The sequence below is a fragment of the Taudactylus pleione genome, unplaced genomic scaffold (assembly GCF_031769625.1).
Source record: "Taudactylus pleione unplaced genomic scaffold, aTauple2 ptg000195l, whole genome shotgun sequence".
Classification (NCBI taxonomy): Eukaryota; Metazoa; Chordata; class Amphibia; order Anura; family Myobatrachidae; genus Taudactylus; species Taudactylus pleione.
The window spans coordinates 2668125-2690000 of record NW_028284597.1 but is presented as its reverse complement, the minus strand read 5'-3'; positions in this window follow the sequence as shown (position 1 = coordinate 2690000).

The window sequence follows — 21876 nt, the reverse complement described above, 5'->3', positions numbered from 1 at the left end:
TTCAGGTTTTTGCTGCGTCACACACAGAACCAGGAAGCTTCAGGTTTTTGCACCACTGTGGAGAGGCTTCTCCAGCTGGAGTGCTTTCGCTGTGTCGATAGGTGTCAGCCTTTTGCTTCGTTTACCATGCATATGTTATCGTGGGAGGGCTGACCCTTATTTTTCTAGTTTCTTTTAAAGGTGGACAATATGGAGCTAAGCGGTGCACCCTGTGACATCAGCACTGACGGCAGTGACAAAGACTATCTCCCTGACTCCTCTGAGGCGGACAGTTTGGAAGACAGCAGTGGGGATGAGCAGGCCCGTCATGGGACACAGATGCTGGCTGAGGGTCACTCTGCTATCAAAGGCCCTCATTCAGAGCTGTACGCTCTGAGCAGAGCGCACGCTCTGAATGAGGGCCGGCCTCCATAACTATGGAGCGTCCTCCTGGATGCTCGTATAGCTGTGGGTCACCACCCACAGCCTATACGAGCGTGCTGTTTGATGGCCGCGATGGTCTTGACCATCGCGACCATCGAAACTGCGAGCCGGAGCCTGCGGTTGAGGTTTTCAACCGCAAGGCCCAGAGTGATTTTGGCTCTATCAGAGCCAAAATCACTCCCACTGACATCACTAGTGATGTCAGTGGGCCGGCTTCTGACGGAAGGCGTTCCCTTAGGAACACCCCCATCAGGGAGGCACGCCCCCGGCACACCCACCAAAGGGGGCGTGCTGTCAATCAACATCGACAGCACGCCCCCTTTGATCAGACACAACGAGCGAAGGAAAGACCTTCGCTCGTCGCGTCTGGCGCATGCACACGACGGAGCTCCCTCCGTCATGCGCATGCTCAGTGCAGAACATCGACCCACTTGCGAGTGGGTGGGTCTGAATCAGGGCCAAAGACTCCCCAATTTTTGGCCCAGGTTTCAGCAGCTCAAAAAAACCCATGCTGTGACAGTCCAGGTACTTACCAAAAAATGTGATGGCTCAAAGGTGTATAAAAAAAAGAACTATTGTCTATGGTACGAGAAGCCATTCTCAAAAATTGCAAGGCATGTGGAGGCCATCCACCATGATGAGCCTAAGGCATCCCGGGCACTGAGCTACCCAAAGTGCTCAAGGGAAAGGTGGCTACAGCTTAACCTGATTCGCAACCGGGAAAACTTTGCCCATAATGCCGGGGTTCTACGTGAGGGCTGCGGTGTCTAACTTCCATGCAAGCATCCTGGTGAAGCTGTGGCTCCCCAAGACTTCATGCATTGCGCATATTGCCAGGGACTTTTCTCAAGGCAACACCTGTGGCGTCATGTGAAAAGGTGCCCGCTGAAAAAAGGTCCTGCCAACACCAAACCAGGCAGAACCAGAGTGCAATCACTCTGTGCTTATGCCACACCCATTCCACCGGGTGTTGCGAAGGGCCTCTGGAAGGTGCTGTGTGATATGATTCACGATGATGTGGTACAGGTAATAAAGGGTGACCCTTGCATCATGCAGTTTGGGCTCCACCTCTATAACCGGCATGGTTTGGATGTCAGTAAGCATGATTATATACGGCAGAAGCTTAGAGAAGTGGGGCGACTGTTACTGCATGCCAGGATGGTTAGTCCTCTGAGGAGCATGGCAGAGTTCTTCTACCCTGCAAACTTCCTGCAGGTCATAACTGCCTTAAGGAGCCTGGGCGGCTATGCTGAATTGATGAATACCTATAGGGTACCCTCATTGGCACTGAAAGTAGGCCATAGCCTCCAAAAAATATCTACCATGGTTGAGTGCCAGGCACTTATGGAGGGCCATGCCTCGACTGTGGAGAGCGCATGGAGCTTCCAAAAACTACACAAGGCAAAGTGGAGCGAGATGATCTCGGCTGCTGCCCTCAAAACCCTGGAGGAGCAAAACTGGAACACCCCCCCCTTCTACCTTTCACTGATGATGTAAAACAGTTGCATCTGTATCTCACTGACAGACAGCAGGAGTACCTAGAGGATTTGTCCACCCACCCGACCACATAGAAGTGGTTGCTGCTGGCCAAGGTAACCCTCACACAGCTAATCCTATTCAACCGACATAGGGAAGGTGAGGTCTCAAAGATGATGCTTTGCTCTTTCGCATCTCGGCACACAGCTGATTTACAGGGTGATGTGGCGCTGGCCCTGTCAGAGCCAGAAAAGAGGCTATGTCAGCACTTCACATGCATTGAGATTCCTGGTAAGAGAGGCAGGAAAGTCCCTGTCCTCCTGTCCTCTTGCATGCAGAGGGCAATGGAGCACCTCACAGAGAAAAGGGCAGAGTGTGGTGTCAGTCCTGACAATGTCTATATGTTTGCAAGACCCTCCGCATGTCACACCTCAGAGTATCCGACTGCATTCGTCTCTATGCACGGGCATGTGGGGCCAAGCATCCAGAAGCTCTCTCCTCTACCAGGCTTCGGAAACATGTGGCCACCCTTTCGAGGGCGCTGAACATGAGTGATACGGAGATGGATCAGCTAGCCGATTTCCTAAGGCACAATATCCGGGTGCACCGCCAGTACTACCGCCTCCCTGAAGGTACTCTGCAATTGGCCAAAATTAGCAAACTCTTCGTGGCACTCCAGCAAGGTCGATTGGCTGACTTTAAGGGTCAAAGTCTAGAAGAGATCTCCATTGATCCCAACGGTAAGTAGCATGGGCCCTCACCCGACTGGTTGTTCCATGGGCTGACAGTCTAAGGGGTATACTGTGACCAGGGATCTCTGTTTATCTCTGTATTTCCAGATCCAATCCCGCTAGCCAGTGGTGAGTCTGATGGTGAGCCAGAGATGGAAGCTGGAGTAGTGCACGTGGAGGAGGGAGATGCCAGTGCAATGAAAGTGATGGAGAGGCATGCGCCCATGGCTACTAAAGGTGTGTGTGTGTCCATCAAATCCATTGGGTGGCTTGGGCTGGCAGTGGATTTTTGGGTGACTGATCTCTTCCCTCTCTTGCATAGGTGATTGCATGGGTTCTAAAAAGAAACCGTGGAGCAGAAAAGAAGTAGCAGCTGTTGAGAGACACCTCATGCAATTCATCCTCTCCTGCAAGGTACCCGGCAAAAAGGATTGCGACGCCTGCCTCGTCGCTGAGGAGCAGGCTCTGAAGGCTAGGAACTGGCTGTTGGTCAAGTACTACATAAAAAACTGAATAACTGCTATCAAGCGAAAGTGTACAGCCTGAATAAAATTTCTGTTGGTCCAACCAAGGCGTCTTTTTTATTTACTTTGGTGAAATCATTAAGTGGTCATAGCAAAGGGCGTACCCACATGGTTAGGAATATCTGGCAAGGTCCCAGTGAGGCATAGGGAGTACCCACATTGTTAGGAAAAACTGACTAGGTCCCGGTGAGGAATAATGGTGTCCGGTTTTTGTCAGCAAGCTATACTGCACATGCGCGCCAGGTGATATGATATAGATACCCGCCAGCATGCACGGGTTGCTGGTCAAGCTGTTTGGGCAATGGGAAGCAGGCGTCCCCACGATGGACGATCCAGTCACGGATACTGAAAAGGTCACAAAAACAAGTGTGTGTGTGTGTGTGTGTGGTGATTAATTAAATCTTGGAGAGATAAAATGGAGTGATATGAAGTACCAACCAATGATCTGCTAACTGTAATTTTCTGGTACAGCCTGAAAAATGGCAATTAGAAGCTGACTGATTGGTACTACTTTGGTGTGTGATTGGCAGGTAGTGCTTATAATGGGAAGTCACTGCCAGTCACAATGTAGCCAGTGCAATCATGGACTGCAACTGGCTCACTGAGCTGGTGAATTTTACTGGGGGGGTAAAATGAACCACTAGTGTGAACTGAATCTTCCCAACAGACAAAGGCCCTGATTCAGAGCCGCTCGTTACCAGCAGTACGCACGTTGCGTTCCGATGTTGACTAACCGCGCATGCGTCGGTGTTACACTGCGCATGTGCGTACGGCAGATTGCGAGCTTATTTTGTCTCGTTCGTCAAATAGCGTACAGGAAGTGACATGTCAAATGTGATTGACAGGGCGTTTTTGGGTGTTGACGGGGGAGGAGATGGAAAAACGCAGGCGTGGCGAGGCGTTTTTTGGGCGTACATACATTAACAAATGCGAACGTCAAATGTGTTCGTACCAACTCATACGTCACTGGATGTTCCTCTTTCCCTTCAAAATGCTCGCACAGCTTAGGGGCTGGATAACTCGACCACAGTGGCGATGGCCTTCTCCTCCGTCTCGGCACTCCACAATGTAGCATCGATTAATCACGGCTTGTCAGAAAATCAATTAGTGTTGGATTGAAAACCGGCTTGGTATGTGTTTGGAAAGCAGTTTTTTTGGATAGCACAAAACCGAACGCAGGTGGAAATCATAGCTGCTAATGTCTGGATTACACAATCAATTAGCGTACATTTGTGGGGGTGTATTTTGGCCGCAATGTGTTGTTTTTGGACTATTGTAACAATAATGTCATCATGTTTAGGTTTGGTGCCTCATTTTGTGTTTGCAAGGTGATTTTTCCTCCTTAGGTAATGTTTTAAACGTTCCTTAACGAGCCCTTTTTTTCCAATGTGTAAATTTTTAGGTTGAACGTTGTTGGCTTGTGGGCCCGGATTAAATGTAACCCATTTTTACAATAATGTCAGAATACAAAGTCGTACATTTGATGTAAATTTATTGGTATCCCCCAAAAAATAAATGCACATTTTTGGCAGTGTTCATTCCACAATATTTATTAATTGTGCAAACAATAAATTTTTGGTAAACGTAAATGCAAAAATTAAAAACAATTCACAAGAAAGGAGAGGGAAGTTTTGGCCAGAAAGGAATATGTGGCAAGCACAGAAGGAGTGTGGGAAAAGTAGCCAATGCTGTCACCTTTTTTTGGCCATTTGGCTGGGGGAGGGAGGGCGCCAGACCGGGTCCGGGATGTCATCGGGCTGGCCTGTCCAGAGGCAGATGTTGTGGCCTCTGGACTAGGCACAGGGCTAGGCACATTTGGAGGATTGGCTGATGTTGTGCCAGAGGTGGAGGATCCTGATATTCTGGCAGGAAGGGAGGTCGGCTCCACCATGTGCTGGCGAACGAGCTGATCCAGGGCAGTGGCGATGCGGATGTTGGCCCTGGTATTTTCCGCCAGGGCCTGACCAATGGTCACGTTGGCTGCAGCATTTTGCTCCAGGGCCTCAGCCACCCGTACCAGACTGGCGTCCATCCTCTGCAGAATCTCCGTATGGAAATCCGATTTAAAATTGAGTTCTGTGAGGAGGGACACTGCCTGCGAGGGGGATTGCCCTGGACTGGCTTCTGCAGGGTCCTCAGCCGGATGTACTGGTTCCTCCCCTGCAGAGCCAGCAGAAATTCTGCGGCCAAGGCTCCCCTCTGGAGCAGACTCATCCGCCTGTGTCTCTGTTGGAAAAATGAGAAAAGACTCACATATCTACATATTGGCACAATAACATTTCAGAGTTGGTGACATCACAATATTTACCTGGGACAACATGAGGAGCCGCAAAGTCTGGCATGTCCGTATCCAGGTTGGACACGCCAAACACCTCCACAGGCTGCACACACCCCTGGGCCAGCTCTTCTAAATCAGTCAACTCCAATGACACAGGGGTGGGACCCCCACCTGTCCCCCTTGCATGCCTAGCCCTGTCCGCCAGTTTTTGCTTCAGGCGATATTTGAAGTCGGCCCATCTGTGGGATGAAATTGGAACCATTATCCTTTTGTTTAAAATGTGTTTTGGTTTTAGGGGGGGCAAGTGTTTACTTACCGCCATTTGACATCCCGGGCTAGACGGACATAATCACCCACCCTATTGACATCCACGGCTACCTCTTCCCACATTCTCCACTTCTGGCTTGCACTCATATTCCTGTCTGCCTGTGGCAGGATGTCCACACACTTCTGAATCAAAACCTCCATCTCCTTTCTTGTGAATTGTGGCTGCCTTTTCTTTTTGGCAGCTTTGCCCGAAATACTGGACCCAGCAGCCTCTTCCATGTCATCCTCCTCACCTATTTGTGTAAATTTGGAGAATTGTCAACTTCACAACTTGCACAATATTATGTTTATAATTAATCATTGAGTCAAAATGCCTGAAATACTTACCGCCAGACTGTTGTCCATTGTTTCCCTGGTCTGTAGCCATGTCTGAGCTCCAAACAAGAAATACACCAGAATGTTTGGTTTGGCTCGTGACGTATTTATACATGCGACCTTATTTTTCGGCCGCATCATTGATTGTGTGTTCCTATGTTCCCTCCTTAATTTGTGCGGGAAACTAAACACTATTTATGGCTTGGGGCGTCTCGAGTCGAGGTGGCGTTTTTTGAATGTTGGAGGTTACATTGGTTGGAGTTGATTGTTGGCTGGTGTAGGAGTTTTCGGTTTTGGAAGTATTTTTTTGGGATATATTCGTTTTTTTAGTTCCGTTCGCTTTTTTTCGTTTCTAATTTTTTTGGCCGTTTCCAGTTTTGGTAAGTTTTGGGAAGTCAAACTTTGGTTCAATTTGTGTCTCCTTCTGTTTAAGATTTTTCTAATTTTTTTTTGGCGTCATTTCATCTCTCTTAGGTTTTATTTTGGCTCTGCCCCAAAGACCTTTTGATCCGGATTCTTATATATTATCTCTTGGTAAGTTCATTTGTTAAATTGTTTTGTAAATGTTCTTGTTTGTCTTTACGCAACTTTGGTTGGCCTTACACATGTAACCTTTGATTTTCTCAATCCGAAGGTTTTTTTTTGGGGGGGGGGTTTTAGGTGCGTTTTTATAACTTGTATTTGCGAACTAATTAGCGCATTTTTACTACTTGCTATTGTGACTTGTATTTGCGAACTAATTAGCGCATTTTTACTACTTACTATTGTGACTTGTATTTGCGAACTAATTAGCTCATTTTTACTACTTACTATTGTGACTTGTATTTGCGAACTAATTAGCGCATTTTTACTACTTACTATTGTGACTTGTATTTGCGAACTAATTAGTGCATTTTTACTACTTACTATTGTGACTTGTATTTGCGAACTAATTAGCGCTTTGTGAAATGCTTATTCATCCCTTAAAATTGTTTGTGTTTTCTCTGTAGCATTTGTTGCTTACATTTGGCCTCAATTTGACGTAGTGTGTGCAACGTCATTTTGCTCTTTGCCCAAATGTGTGTGTCTCCCCTTTTATGTTTTGTCTTGCTTAAATTGTTGAAACAGAAATGGCCAGCATAAAATGATGTATATTTATGTTGTGATTATTTTCAGTTTCCACATATCATGACAATACCCCGGCATGTAAGCATCAATGGATAGTATCTTCAAGCTAAGTAAAAAATTTTATTTTTGGGGGGGTTAAAAAGCCTGACATTCAAATCTTGCCATTTCAGGTTGATATGGGTCGGATTGTTCTGACCATGCTCCCGGAAGCCGACCAACCTCAATCTCGTCCCAGGTGTAGGCATCGTAGGCGTGCAAGGCCCCAGATATTTTGAACACGTGTCACCCTTTTTGGAATGCCCGATGATGAGGTTTTAAGACGCTACCATCTTCCTCCCAAAATCATCATAGACACTCTCTCATAAATAGAGAGTGATCTTGAGCGGCAAATTGACAGTCCTATAGCAATACCACCACTTACGCAATTTATGGCGGTGTTACATTTCTGAGCCTCAGGATCGTTCCAAACAACGGTGGGAATAGTGGCGGGCATATCACAATCCTCCTTTTCCCGGATCCTTAGGGCAGTGATGGAGGCACTTTTCAAGCACCTCCATCATTTTATTCAAATGCCTTTGGATATGGGTGCCCTTAGTGTGGCCAAGGCCAATTTTTACCAAATAGCTGGCTTCCCACACATCATAGGGGTTGTGGATGGTACTCACATACCACTTCAGCCTCCAGCATGGCTGGAGGCAATATTTAGAAACCGGAAACACTATCACTCCCTCAATGTAATGGTGGTATGTGATGCCTCCCTCCAGATCCTGTCCCTGAATGCAAAATTACCAGGAAGTGCACATGACTCCTTTGTCATCTGGCAATCAGGGATATGGCACAAATTAACCAACCTACAAGCTGGTGATGCGTGGCTTCTGGGTAAGTGGAGACCTTTAGTACATAACAATGTTAAGCTTCATACAGAGTGATCCTGATGTTGACTATTCTTTTTCACAGGAGACAGTGGCTACCCTTGCACGCCCTGGCTGCTCACTCCTTATTTGGCTCCCACACCAGGGCCACAAAGTGAGTATAATTCCGCACTTACAGCCACCAGGCAAGTGGTGGAGCGCTGTATCGGCCTTTTAAAAGGCCGATTCAGATGCCTCTACCGCTCTGGTGGCGAGCTCATGTATTTGCCGGATATGGTTTCGAAAATTGTGGTCCTGTGTGGGATATTTCACAAAATTGCCATAAGGAGTGGTGTCCCAATGCAGCCAGAGGATGCCTTACCTGAGGATGGCCCCCCCGAGGTTGGTCGGAGGTCAGTATGTGGGGGGGCCATACGCGATGATGTGGTGGCCAGATTTTTTAGGTAATTATTGACAAAACAACAGTGTTTATACCTAATGTGGTAGGGTTTGTTTGAGAACATCTAATTATTTATTTTTATTTTCTCCATCTTCTGTTTTTTCACATAATCTTTGGCACTCCAACGATGACTACTTCCTGCTACCCTTAAAAAACCTGTATGTGGACATTTTGGGGATATATTATGGAACCCATATTGCAACGCCATATTTGTGGAATCATGTTGGCATGGTCCTTCGTCAACCAGTTCTTGATTTGTTGTTTTTTTATTTGGTTTTGTTGGTATGTGTTGTATTTGTGATTATCACTGTGTGTTTTGTTTGTGAGTGACCACTTTGATTTTTCAGTTATGTTGTGAATAAATGTTTTGAGAGTGAAATGTTGTACCTTTTTTGGAACGTTACAAGCAAGTGTAACCAGGTTCACACACGTTACATTTGACTAAGGGGTAATCCAGTACTGACGCCAGTTGAGCTAAAATGTAATATGTTTTCAGGGTCCAAAACCAACACCCAAAGGAAGCCTGTACAATCATTTGGCTTCGTAAGATTGGCCTAAGCAGCTTGCACCCCAACTAGGAACCTGTAAAATGTAGTAATATCTAATTGTGACTACACCAAAAAAGGGAAATGAGATTGTTACTGTTAGGTGTTTCTTGTGGCTGTTTTACATAAAAATACAACACACAATCTTAGTGTCAAAAATTGGTAATCCTTGCAGGAACAGTCTACTTATGTCAGGGTAAAAAATCTGTGATTTAGAAAAAATGAATGAGCCAGAACGTTCATTAGAAAATAACACTTTATTTATAAAATGGGCAACAAAAAAAAAACTAATCCCTAAGGAGGACCGACATATGGTCAAGGACCACCAGCACACCGATTATATTGTGGCGCATCCGGGCCACACAGGCGGATAATTCTGCCCGACGCCTCTGTTCCTCTGTGGGTGAGAAAAGTGTGGGGATTAATACAACAATACTGAAACCACATTAAAAAACAAGCCAAAACCAAAACCCAACAAAAAATAAAAAAATTAAAAAAACATAATTACACCATTAAAACACATCAAACAAAAATGGTGTAGGCCAAAAATACAAGGCCAATGTACAAATTCCGACAGGTGTGATATGTGTATGTTGAAATCAGCAGTAACAGGTAAAGGCAATCGCCCAAATCCCCAAAAGTGTAGCCAAAAACCCCAAAAAAAGGAACCACATATGATTACATACAAACAGTTTGTGTCGATAAAAAAATCGCAAAGAAACACATACCGGAAGATACAACGCCAGCTCCGGAAGGCCCTCCATCGTCCTCCTCGGAGGTGCCTCCATTCCCCAAAGATCGGGGCGGGGTAATTACCGACTCCGGGGAGGGGGTAATTCTAAGAGGGGTGGTTGGAGGAGAGGGGGAATTGGGACGGAGGGGAAGGAGACCCGAAATTTCTGCCTGAGGGTCTTGGAAGGCTGGGGAGGAGTGGAGAATAGGGGAATTAGTGGTAGTGGAGTGTTGGCTGGGGGTTGGGGAGAGTGGCCGTGAGCGCCGTCTGGCCGGACGATGACGGCGTAGACTTCGCTGGGCCCCTAAAAGATGTGAAACAAATTGTGGTTAGTTTCAACACAAATCCGCGAAAAACAACATTTTCGAATCCCCCCCCAAAAAAACGAACCATGCAGATATGAGTACAATGAATAAATATGAAATACAGGGAAAACATGGCCATGCAGATATGAGTACAATGAATAAATATGAGATACAGGGAAAACATGGCCATGCAGATATGAGTACAATGAATAAATATGAAATACAGGGAAAACATGGCCATGCAGATATGAGTACAATGAATAAATATGAAATACAGGGAAAACATGCACACGCAGTTAAGCCCACAAAGACAAACATGAAAACCACAGTCCATAAAACTTACTTTCGGCGATCTGCATGCGAAAGCATGCCAGCAAGCGGGGCGTCCGCCGTTGCAGGTCCGACCACCTGCACTCCAGCTGCCCGATCTGGCGGCGTGAGCCGAAGGAGCGCAGGCGGGCCCGTACCTCCGCATATGCGGAACGCTTTTCGCGGTTGGTGATGGGTGGAGGCTGGCTGATGATCCACCTATCCATGACCTCCGTTAGCACCAGCAGCTCGCGCCTGGTGAATGCCGAGGCTCTCATGATGGCAATGGTGTTTTTAATAAAAATAATTTTTAATAAAGTGCCCCAAAATATTTTGATTGGCTAATGTATTTGGGTAATTAACAGGACCAATTCTATTGGTTAGTGTATGAGTCATGTGTTCGACAGGGCCAGAAATCTCTTGAGACTTATGATAGGTTTGATGCAGTGACATGCGTAAGCAAATTTAAATAAAGAAATGAACTCCGGGAAATATGCGGGTAGAAAAACAAATAGAACAATTATTTAATTGGGGCTAACATGTATTTTGACAATTAAAAGCGAATGTGTAAGCCGTACGTATTCTGCGGGTAAACACAAACACGGACATGAATAAAGTTTATTGCATTGTGTTAAAAAAAAAAAAAAAAAACAATTTAGCGAATTGATATATTGATTGGCATGATACGATTGAGGGAGGTAGGCAGAATAAACGAGCAGTTAATCGAAATCTGACAGTCCAACTTCCGGGTAGTACTAGTGCGTGCGTTCCCTTCAAGCCACTTCGGGGATGTACGCTCGCTATTTGGCACGCTCGTTAGTTAGAGGAGGGGTCGCTTGAGTTTGGGGAGGATGTTTGGCTGCGTGCGAAAATACGAGCGAGTGCTTGAATTTAAATATTTTTTTACGTACGCCGAACGTACGAACGGCCACTTGCGTCCGGGTCTGAATGAGGGCCAAAGTTCTCTTAATTTTGGAGATGTGGTCAGATGTCAGGATCAGGTACAGAAGCTCAAATGGGCTAGGGGGTGGTTGGGTTTCCGTACATGATATAATTATTATATATATTATATTATAATATCTACTTTATATATAGTATATATGTATATTATATATATATATATATATATATCTGTATGTATATATATATATATATATATACATATAAATTGTGACACAGTTAGGTTAGGGGGTCCCTCTCCTGGGTAGAGGACTCCTTCCTTACACACACAGCAGCAGGGAAGCAGCACACCAGTCTGGATGCAAGTACAAGCTGGTCGGCGCCAGTCTTTATTGCACAATGACAGAAATATAAAGAAAACATAAATATAAATCCTAGCCCTGTCGGGGCACTAACTTCACAGGTAGTTCCCTCACTACCAGAACCTGGCAGGGCCAAATGCCCTCGCCAGCAAGAAAGCACAGCACAGTACTCACAAATAGGTTTTTCAAGTGTCTCTGAGCAAACTCCCTGTCTGCTCTCCCAGGTGAGACACTCAGCCCTAAACACACTAGGCCTATATTGGCCACTCTCAGGTGGAAAACTAACAAGCCTGTTACCAGGCTGCGAGAACCAAAACCTGGAGTGGTCGTGGGTGGAGCCCTCCCTCTCCTCTCACCCACAACCCCCAGGTCCCAAACTGGCTTTTCAAAAAGCCGAAACTCAAGCCTGCTACACTGCAGACTTTCTCCTGGGGGTTTAAAACACAAAAGATAGGAATCTGGGACAAATGTACCTGCCACAGACCACTTTACCAGTGATCCTATCACATATCCCCCCCCTTTGTTTCGACCTGTGGGGCGGAACAACTGAAGCCCCCAAACAATGAACACGTGACAACGCGTCAGCATTGGCCAGCTGGCTTCCTGGCCTGTGTTCCACTGAAAATGTAAAAGTTTGTAACGCCAAGAACCATCTTGTAATTCTCGCATTACTGTCCTTATTTTCAGACATCCACTTCAGAGGGGCATGGTCAGTGATCAATTTGAACTTTCTTCCGACCAAATAGTACCTGAGAGCCTCTAACGCCCACTTTATAGCCAATGCCTGCATTCTCCACCATATTGTGACACAGTTAGGTTAGGGGGTCCCTCTCCTGGGTAGAGGACTCCTTCCTTACACACACACACAGCAGCAGGGAAGCAGCACACCAGTCTGGATGCAAGTACAAGCTGGTCGGCGCCAGTCTTTATTGTACAATGACAGAAATATAAAGAAAACATAAATATAAATCCTAGCCCTGTCGGGGCACTAACTTCACAGGTAGTTCCCTCACTACCAGAACCTGGCAGGGCCTAATGCCCTCGCCAGCAACAAAGCACAGCACAGTACTCACAAATAGGTTTTTCAAGTGTCTCTGAGCAAACTGCCTGTCTGCTCTCCCAGGTGAGACACTCAGCCCTAAACACACTAGGCCTATATTGGCCACTCTCAGGTGGAAAACTAACAAGCCTGTTACCAGGCTGCAAGAACCAAAACCTGGAGTGGCCGTGGGTGGAGCCCTCTCCTCTCACCCACAACCCCCAGGTCCCAAACTGGCTTTTCAAAAAGCCGAAACTCAAGCCTGCTACACTGCAGACTTTCTCCTGGGGGTTTAAAACACAAAAGACAGGAATTTGGGACAAATGTACCTGCCACAGACCACTTTACCAGTGATCCTATCACAAAATATATTATAAGGGCACAGCCGTGCCCTTATATTAAGGCTGCATCTAAAAAAAGGATTTCGAAGGGGGGGTCAGGGTGTTCAAGGGACTACACCTCAAAAGCCATTAGAGGTACGGATCTGAAATTTGACATGGCTGGGTAAAACTGCCACTGGGTGCTGCATCCCAAATTTCAGGGCAAAAATATAAAAAATGAGGATTTGGGAGTAATCTAAAGCTCCAACTATCACATTTTTCTGACATTCTCAATTAGGGCAACTTTTCGGCTATAGTCTATGAGTTTTTTTTGGGAAGGCAAAACTCAGGGTAGGGGGCGAATTTAGGCTTGGGGTTTGTTTTATTAGGTAGCTATTCTGCCAGGGTACGTGCTTTTGGGGTTCAGGTAAATTAGAAAGTTACAGTTTTTGAACTATTATCTCAAGAATGTGCCACTATAAAGATAGGACTTTTCAACTTGTTGCGCAGCCTCAGAAGGAGCCTCCAGCAGGTGTTCTCACTGTGGCTTCACTTGGGTGCTCAAAGATGGCCGTTGTTTGCGGGCTACAGTGGTGCTGGAAAACACCAATGGTAGCAGTAGCGGGGACATGGAGGCGGCGGTGGGGACATCAGTGGTGGCGGCATGGGTGGCAGTGGCGGGTCATGGGTGGTGGCGCGGGTGTCAGTGGGAACCAGCGGCGGCGGGTCCCACAGCTCCCGGGTGCCACCGACGATGACATCGTGAGCTGTGATTGGCTCGTGGCGGCCATCTTTAATTTTCAAAGATGGCCACCACGAGCCAATCATGGCTTGTGATGTCATTGGAGGCAGCGAGACCTAGAGGTTACTAATGGGAAGTTTATACCCGCACACATCTCTTGATTGCGTAATATGACCCCATATTTAATACTTAGGAAATGATATATATTTATTGTAGGGGGTGCTGCCAAAAGACAAATGGTACAAAATACCTTGTTATACAAAACAGAAAAGAGATAGTTTGTCTATGTTTTGGCGCACATGTTTTGAATTTCTTTAAAAGTCATATACTTTATTAGATATACATTAAAAAATTACATTGTTCCTAATCCCAAGAGGGAATAATGTTCAGCTAAATAATGGTTTAAAAATAAAGAGACAGATTTTGTGTATAGAAACAGAAATGTGCAATAAAATTGATTTTCTTCCGCTGTGTGTCCTCTTTAATTATTCCGTATTATTATAATAAAGGATGTGTTTAATACAAGGAGATAGATCTATTGCAATCTCTCAACAATATGTAAATGACAGTCAAAAAAATCCAATATAGCAATGGTTTGTCACTGCATAAATTGATGTTGTCAATGTCATAAATTTATTAGTTCGCTGGGTATTCAAGGATTATTCCAGATCTTGTGCACAATACATACAATATGTTATTATGTTATTGTTGATCAATTATCATAAAAATGGTCTGGTTATTATCAAGGATTATATCCCATCCTGATTCCCTAGCGAGTTCTTGCGAGACTGTTGCTGCTTGAGAGGGTTATTGTATCACTAAACCTCTACATATATTGAGTAGCGGTATGGTTGTAATTAGTTAGGTCTATTGGTAACAATGTTGCTGTTCTTATCCGATATTGGGTAACATAAATTCAAGCCACCAATCTTTTGTGCCCAATGCGCGGAGTTGTTAATCTCCACTACCCGCTCTTTCCATATGCAGCATACAATTTAAACACATACAAATAAATATTAGAATTACAGGGACACACAGCAAACGTGCCGACGCGCGTTTCGCTGTGATGTGCTTTCTCAAGGCAAGCTGATTGCCACTACAGCCCTAGAATTTATTCATCCAGGAAGACCAATCACGCTCCATTTAGAAGTCACATGTTCAGTGCGGCCAACCTAGCGTCTCCTTTCATCTCCCTTAGAGGCTCTCTATTTGAGCCAATGATTGGAAATCTTAGATATGGAGGATAGAAGGTGTGTTCCTTTTAACCAATCATACCACTATCTATTCTAATCATATACTTCCATTGATATGAATGGAACTAACGTTGAATAACATATTGAACTAATCATAAATACTACTCCATTATGTGGGTTTCACCACTGCAACATCGCTTTACCCCTGTTATTGTATACAACATCCACTTGTCTGTAAATGGCTTTTAATCTAATTATATTACCTCGTGATCTATATTGAAATTCATGATATAAACATTATGATCTATGTCAATATTCACGATCTGACGTCAGTGATTTGTTAATTGATGAACATATATATTTATAGTGGCTATGTAAAAGTTAATTGGTTAATAAATCAAAAAAACACAGTGATAATTATCAATATTTATACTCATATATACAAATACTGCTCATATATAATAAAAATAGAAAAAAATATATATTATGTATTGTGACACAGTCAGGTTAGGGGGACCCTCTCCTGGGTAGAGGACTCCTTCCTTTCACACACACCCACAGCAGCAGGGAAGCAGCACACCAGTCTGGATGCAAGTACAAGCTGGTCGGCACCAGCCTTTATTGTACAATGTCAGAAATAACATAAAGAAAACATAAACATAAATCCTAGCCCTGTCGGGGCACTAACTTCACAGGTAGTTCCCTCACTACCAGAACCTGGCAGGGCCTAATGCCCTCACCAGCAACAAAGGCACAGCACAACACTTACAGTTAGGTTTTCAAGTGTCTCTGAGCAAACTCCCTGTCTGCTCTCCCAGGTGAGACCATCAGCCCTCAACACACTAGGCTTATATTGGCCACTCTCAGGTGGAAACCCTAACAAACCTGTTACCAGGCTAAGAGAACCAAAACCTGGAGTGGCCGTGGGTGGAGCCCTCCCTCTCCTCTCACCCACAACCCCCAGGTCCCAAACAGGCTTTTCAAAAAGCCGAGACTCAAGCCTGCTACACTGCAGACTTTCTCCTGAGGATTTAAACACATAAGACAGGAATCTGGGATAAATGTCCCTGTCACAGACCACTTTACCAGTGATCCTATCACATATCCCCCCCCTTTGTTTCGACCTATGGGGCGGAACAACTGATGCCCCCAAACAGTGAACGCGTGACAACACGTCTGCTTTAGACAACAGGCCCCCTGGCCTGTGTTCCACTGAAAATGTAAAAGTTTGTAACGCCAAGAACCATCTCATAATTCTCGCATTACTGTCCTTATTTTCGGACACCCACTTCAAAGGGCATGGTCAGTGATCAATTTTAACTTTCTTCCAACCAAGTAGTACCAGAGAGCCTCAAACGCCCACTTTATGGCCAACGCCTCCTTCTCCACTGTGGCATAGTTTCTCTCATGTACATTCAACTTTCTGCTAAGATAGAAAATAGGGTGTTCCTCACCCTCCTTGTTCTGGGACAGGACCGCTCCTATACCTACTTCTGATGCATCGGTTTGTACTATGAATTCCCTTTCAAAATTAGGAGTCATCAGGACTGGTTGGGAACACAACTCCTGAAAAGCTTTCTCTGCCTCAGGACTCCATTCTACCATGACTTTTCATTTGCCTTTAGTCAGGTCAGTCAGTGGGACTGCCATGGTGGCAAAGTTGGGTATAAACCTCCTGTAGTACCCCGTAATTCCCAAGAAGGCTCTCACCTGCTTCTTATTCAGAGGCCATGGCCAGTTTTGTATGGCAACAACTTTATTGAGCTGAGGCTTTATCAGGTCTCTGCCAATGGTTTATCCCAGATATTTTACTTCCTCCATGCCTAGACAACACTTTTTTGGGTTGGCTGTCAAACCTGCCTTATAGATGGAATCCAACACTGCTTGTACCCTGGGTAAGTGAGACTGCCAATCAGGACTATGAATGACCACGTCATCCAGATAAGCAGCCGCATACCGTCTATGGGGCCTTAGAATCCTGTCCATCATTCTTTGGAAGGTAGCAGGTGCCCCATGTAGCCCGAAGGGCAACATCTTGTACTGAAACAGGCCCTCTGGCGCTGAAAAAGCTGTCTTTTGTTTGGCGCTCTTGGTTAACGGTACTTGCCAATACCCTTTGGTTAGGTCAAGAGTGGTTAAATACCTTGCCGTCCCTAGTCTCTCAATCAGTTCATCCACTCTTGGCATCGGGTAGGCATCGAATTTTGAAACACTGTTCAACTTTCGGAAGTCATTTCAGAAACGCACACTCCCGTCGGGCTTTGGAATCAACACAATGGGACTTGACCATTCACTATGTGATTCTTCAATAACCCCTAACTCTAGCATATTTTTAATTTCTCTCGACACCGACTCTCTTTGTGCTTCTGGTAACCTATAGGGCTTTAGATTAACTTTAACCCCTGGGTCAGTGATTATGTCATGTTTAATGACCGAGGTTTTCCTAGGTACTTCAGAGAACAGCACCCTATTTCTAATCAGAAACTCCTTGACCTCTTGTTGTTGAATTGCCGACAGAGTTTTTGCCACTGTCACTTCGGGAACTAAGGGCCCTGGATTTACTGGAGGGGCTCGGACGGCCGACAGTACCGTTCTATCTTTCCAGGGCTTTAACAGATTTATATGGTATATCTGTTCCGGCTTTCTTTTCCCCGGCTGGTAAACTTTGTAATTGACCTGCCCCACTCTTTCTAAGATTTCAAAGGGCCCTTGCCATTTAGCCAAAAGTTTATTTTCCACAGTGGGAACCAACACTAACACTCTGTCCCCAGGAGCAAAGCTGCTTAACCGGGCATTGCGGTTGTATACCCTCTGCTGTGCCTGTTGAGCCTGTTCCAGGTGCTCTCTCACTATCGGCACTACCGCAGCAATTCTCTCCTGCATTTGAGAAACATACTCAATCACCGTTTTGTAAGGACTAGACTGCCCCTCCCATGTCTCTTTGGCAATGTCTAGTAACCCCCTTGGGTGTCTCCCATACAACAAGTCGAAGGGTGAAAATCCGGTGGAGGACTGGGGAACCTCTCTTATGGCCAACAATAAATACGGTAATAAGTAATCCCAATCCCTACCATCCTTGTCGACCACTTTCCTAAGCATGTGTTTTAACGTCTTGTTAAACCTCTCGACCAGCCCATCGGTTTGGGGGTGATAAACTGAAGTTCTTAACTGTTCCATTTTGAACAGGCGGCACAACTCTTTCATGACTTTTGACATAAACGGTGTACCCTGGTCAGTTAGTATCTCTTTGGGTATACCCAGCCTGCTAAAGACATGAACTAGCTCTCTGGCAATGGTCTTGGTTGACGTATTGCGCAACGGGATCGCTTCTGGGTACCTGGTAGCGTAATCCATTATGACCAGAATATACTGGTGTCCCCTGGCAGACTTCATCAAGGGTCCAACCAAATCCATCGCTATTCTTTCAAACGGCACCTCTATAATAGGCAATGGAACTAGTGGACCCTTAAAATGTGGCCTGGGAGCATGATACTGACACTCAGGGCAGGATGCGCAAAAGTCAGACACCTCTTTATGAAGCCCGGGCCAGAAAAACCTCTGCATTATTCGCTCAGTGGTTTTCTCTACCCCTAGATGGCCTGCCGTTATATGACCATGGGCCAGATCCAACACTGTTCTTCTGTAGGCTTTGGGAACTATTAGTTGTTCCACAATATCTTCCCCCTTCTTAGTCACCTGATATAACAAATCCTGACACATTGCCATGTGGGGATAGGACAAAGGACTATCAGGGTCTATGGGTTTACCATCAACTACTTTTACATTCTCCCTGGCTTTTACCAAAGTAGGGTCATTCAACTGCTCCACGGCAAAGACCTCTCTTCTGACCTCTAAATCAGGCAGACAATCACCTGGCCCAACAACACTTCCCACCTCAATGGGAGGCATATCAGTTGGCGGGCCACCGTCACGCTCCGCATTCTCTAGTTCGCCAATCATAGTAGAAAAAGGGAATAACTCTGACTCAGAAGAAACTCCCTCCTCCACTACATCGACAACCTTCTCAAATGGATCGGGGTTGTTCACCTCTGGAACAAAACGGCTTTCCCACAACTTCCAGAAGTGAGCAAAGTCTCTCCCCAATATTGCATCGTACACCAGACCATGCACCAAACCCACAGAAACTATAGCAGAACCACATGGTGTCTCGATGTTCACCTCGGCAGTAACATAATATCGAGTATCCCCATGTATGCAGGTCACACCAACAGTTTTCCCCTTACGCCTCAAGGGGTTCACCAGCTCAGCTTTTATAAGTGTCACCAAGCTACCAGAGTCTAACAGTGCCTCTACTCGGTTGCCATCTACAGTGAGTACACACATGTGCTTTTCAGTCTCAGCCTGCCGGTCAGCCGTACAGGCTGTCTGTGCAAAGAAAGACCCCCTGCGGTAGACTTGAGCAGTATCACATTGCATAGGTTCAGTTGTAAGTGAACAAATAGCGGCAATATGGCCGAAGCCACCACATCGGAAACACTGAGTCATATTAATGTCTAGTCGTTTACGGGGCAAGAACCTTCGTGGCCTAGCAGGCCGGTCTCCAGGTTCTACACCCTCAGTCTTAGGTACATTCCACCGCCCAGCACCCTTCTCCCCAGGAACAGTCTTACCAGTGTCTGTGGGAGTTCACCGGTGCGCCATCGGGGCTCGGTGGTTCATACTCATCAGCTCCTCAGCCGCCACGTACCTCTCCACCAGCTCGAACAACTGGTCCGCGGACTTAGGGTCTGCATGGCTCACCCACTTGCGCAGAGTCACAGGTAATGATCGCAGGTACCGGTCCATCATGACCCTTTCCACGATCTGTGGTCCCGTCAGCGTCTCGGGCTGTAGCCATTTTGAGGACAGATGGACGAGGTCATGCATCTGTGAACGTGGAAGCTTGTCCATATGGAACTCCCAGCGGTGGACCCGTTGGGCACGAACAAAGGTGGTGACTGCCCAGCGGGTTAGGATCTCCTGTTTTAGTTTTTTATAGTCCTTGGCATCAGCCAGGCATAAGTCGAAATATGCTTTTTGTGGCTCCCCAGACAAAAAAGGTGCCACCAGACTTGCCCACTGCTCCTTGGGCCAACTCTCCCTTTCGGCCGTTCTTTCAAATGCGGCGAGATAGGCCTCCACATCATCGCCCGAAGTCATCTTTTGGAGGAAGTGACTGGCTCGTACGGAGTGAGTGGTGGTGGGAGGACCAGTAGTAACATCTCTGGGCCGGGCGACCAGGTGTTGTACCATCTCTTTTATGGCCTGGCAGGTTTCCTCGATGGCCACCTGTTGTTGCCTCTGGGCTGTCTCCAAGGCCAACAGTTGCACCCTGGTGGATTCCTGCTGAGCTCTGGTAGATTCCTGCTGAAGTTTGTTTGTCTCCTGCTGAGCTGCTGTAGCTTGGAGCAAGGCCTTAATCATGTCCTCCATTTTGTCCTGGGGTGTAGGTTGGAAGCTGAACCTTGCCTCTCTGAGCATTGGCTGACGCCTCCTCTATGGGACTCCAAGGACACAGTGTTATTTCCACACTTACAAATTGGGTGTCTGTCCCTTTAATTTTTAAACGGAAAGTTTTCCTCTTGCTGCAACTTCAGTGTGTGTGAATGCCCGCATTCTCCACCATATTGTGACACAGTCAGGTTAGGGGGACCCTCTCCTGGGTAGATGACTCCTTCCTTTCACACACACCCACAGCAGCAGGGAAGCAGCACACCAGTCTGGATGCAAGTACAAGCTGGTCAGCGCCAGTCTTTATTGTACAATGTCAGAAATAACCTAAAGAAAACATAAACATAAATCCTAGCCCTGTCGGGGCACTAACTTCACAGGTAGTTCCCTCACTACCAGAACCTGGCAGGGCCTAATGCCTTCACCAGCAACAAAGGCACAGCACAACACTTACAGTTAGGTTTTCAAGTGTCTCTGAGCAAACTCCCTGTCTGCTCTCCCAGGTGAGACTATCAGCCCTCAACACACTAGGCTTATATTGGCCACTCTCAGGTGGAAACCCTAACAAGCCTGTTACCAGGCTAAGAGAACCAAAACCTGGAGTGGCCGTGGGTAGAGCCCTCCCTCTCCTCTCACCCACAACCCCCAGGTCCCAAGCCTGCTACACTGCAGACTTTCTCCTGGGGATTTAAACACATAAGACAGGAATCTGGTATAAATGTCCCTGTCACAGACCACTTTACCAGTGATCCTATCACAGTATCTATTCCTACATATCATGTGATATGGACATTATGATCTATGTTCAATATTCACAACGTGAACATCAATAAATTATCAGTTGGTAAACAGAGGCAGCGAGACCTGTCAGCGGCACCTGAAGAGGACCACAGAAGCCCTGGGGAGGTGGCAGCCACCCCCTAGGTGAAGACACCAGAAGCCCTGACAGGTGGGCACCCACCAGGCAAAGACGCCAAAGCCCTGGCGGGTTGGTGCCCGCCAGGCAAAGACGCCATAAGTCCTAGTAGACGGCAGCCATGAAAAAGAGTTGACCCAGGCTGTCGTCCATTAGGTGAAGACATCGAAGCCCCAGTGGGCTAGTGCCCGCCAGGTGAAGACACCGAAGCCCTGGCGAGTTGGTGCCCACCATGTGAAGACACCAGAAATCCTAGAGGGTGGTGCCCATGTAAAAGAGCTAACACAGGCTGTCGCCCACTAGGCGAAGACCCCAAAGCCCTGGCGGGTTGGTGCCCGCCAAGCGAAGACACCAAAAGTCCTATTGGGAGGCAGCCATGAAAAAGAGCTGACACCCACTAGGTGAAGACGTCAAAGCCCTGGTGGGTTGGCACTCACCAGGCAGACGCCGAATCCCTGGTGGGTTGGCGCCCACCAGGCGAATATGCCAAAGCCCTGGCAGGTTGGTGCCTGCCAGGTGAAAATGCCAGAAGTCCTAGTGGGCGGCGGCCAAGTAAAAGAGCTGACACA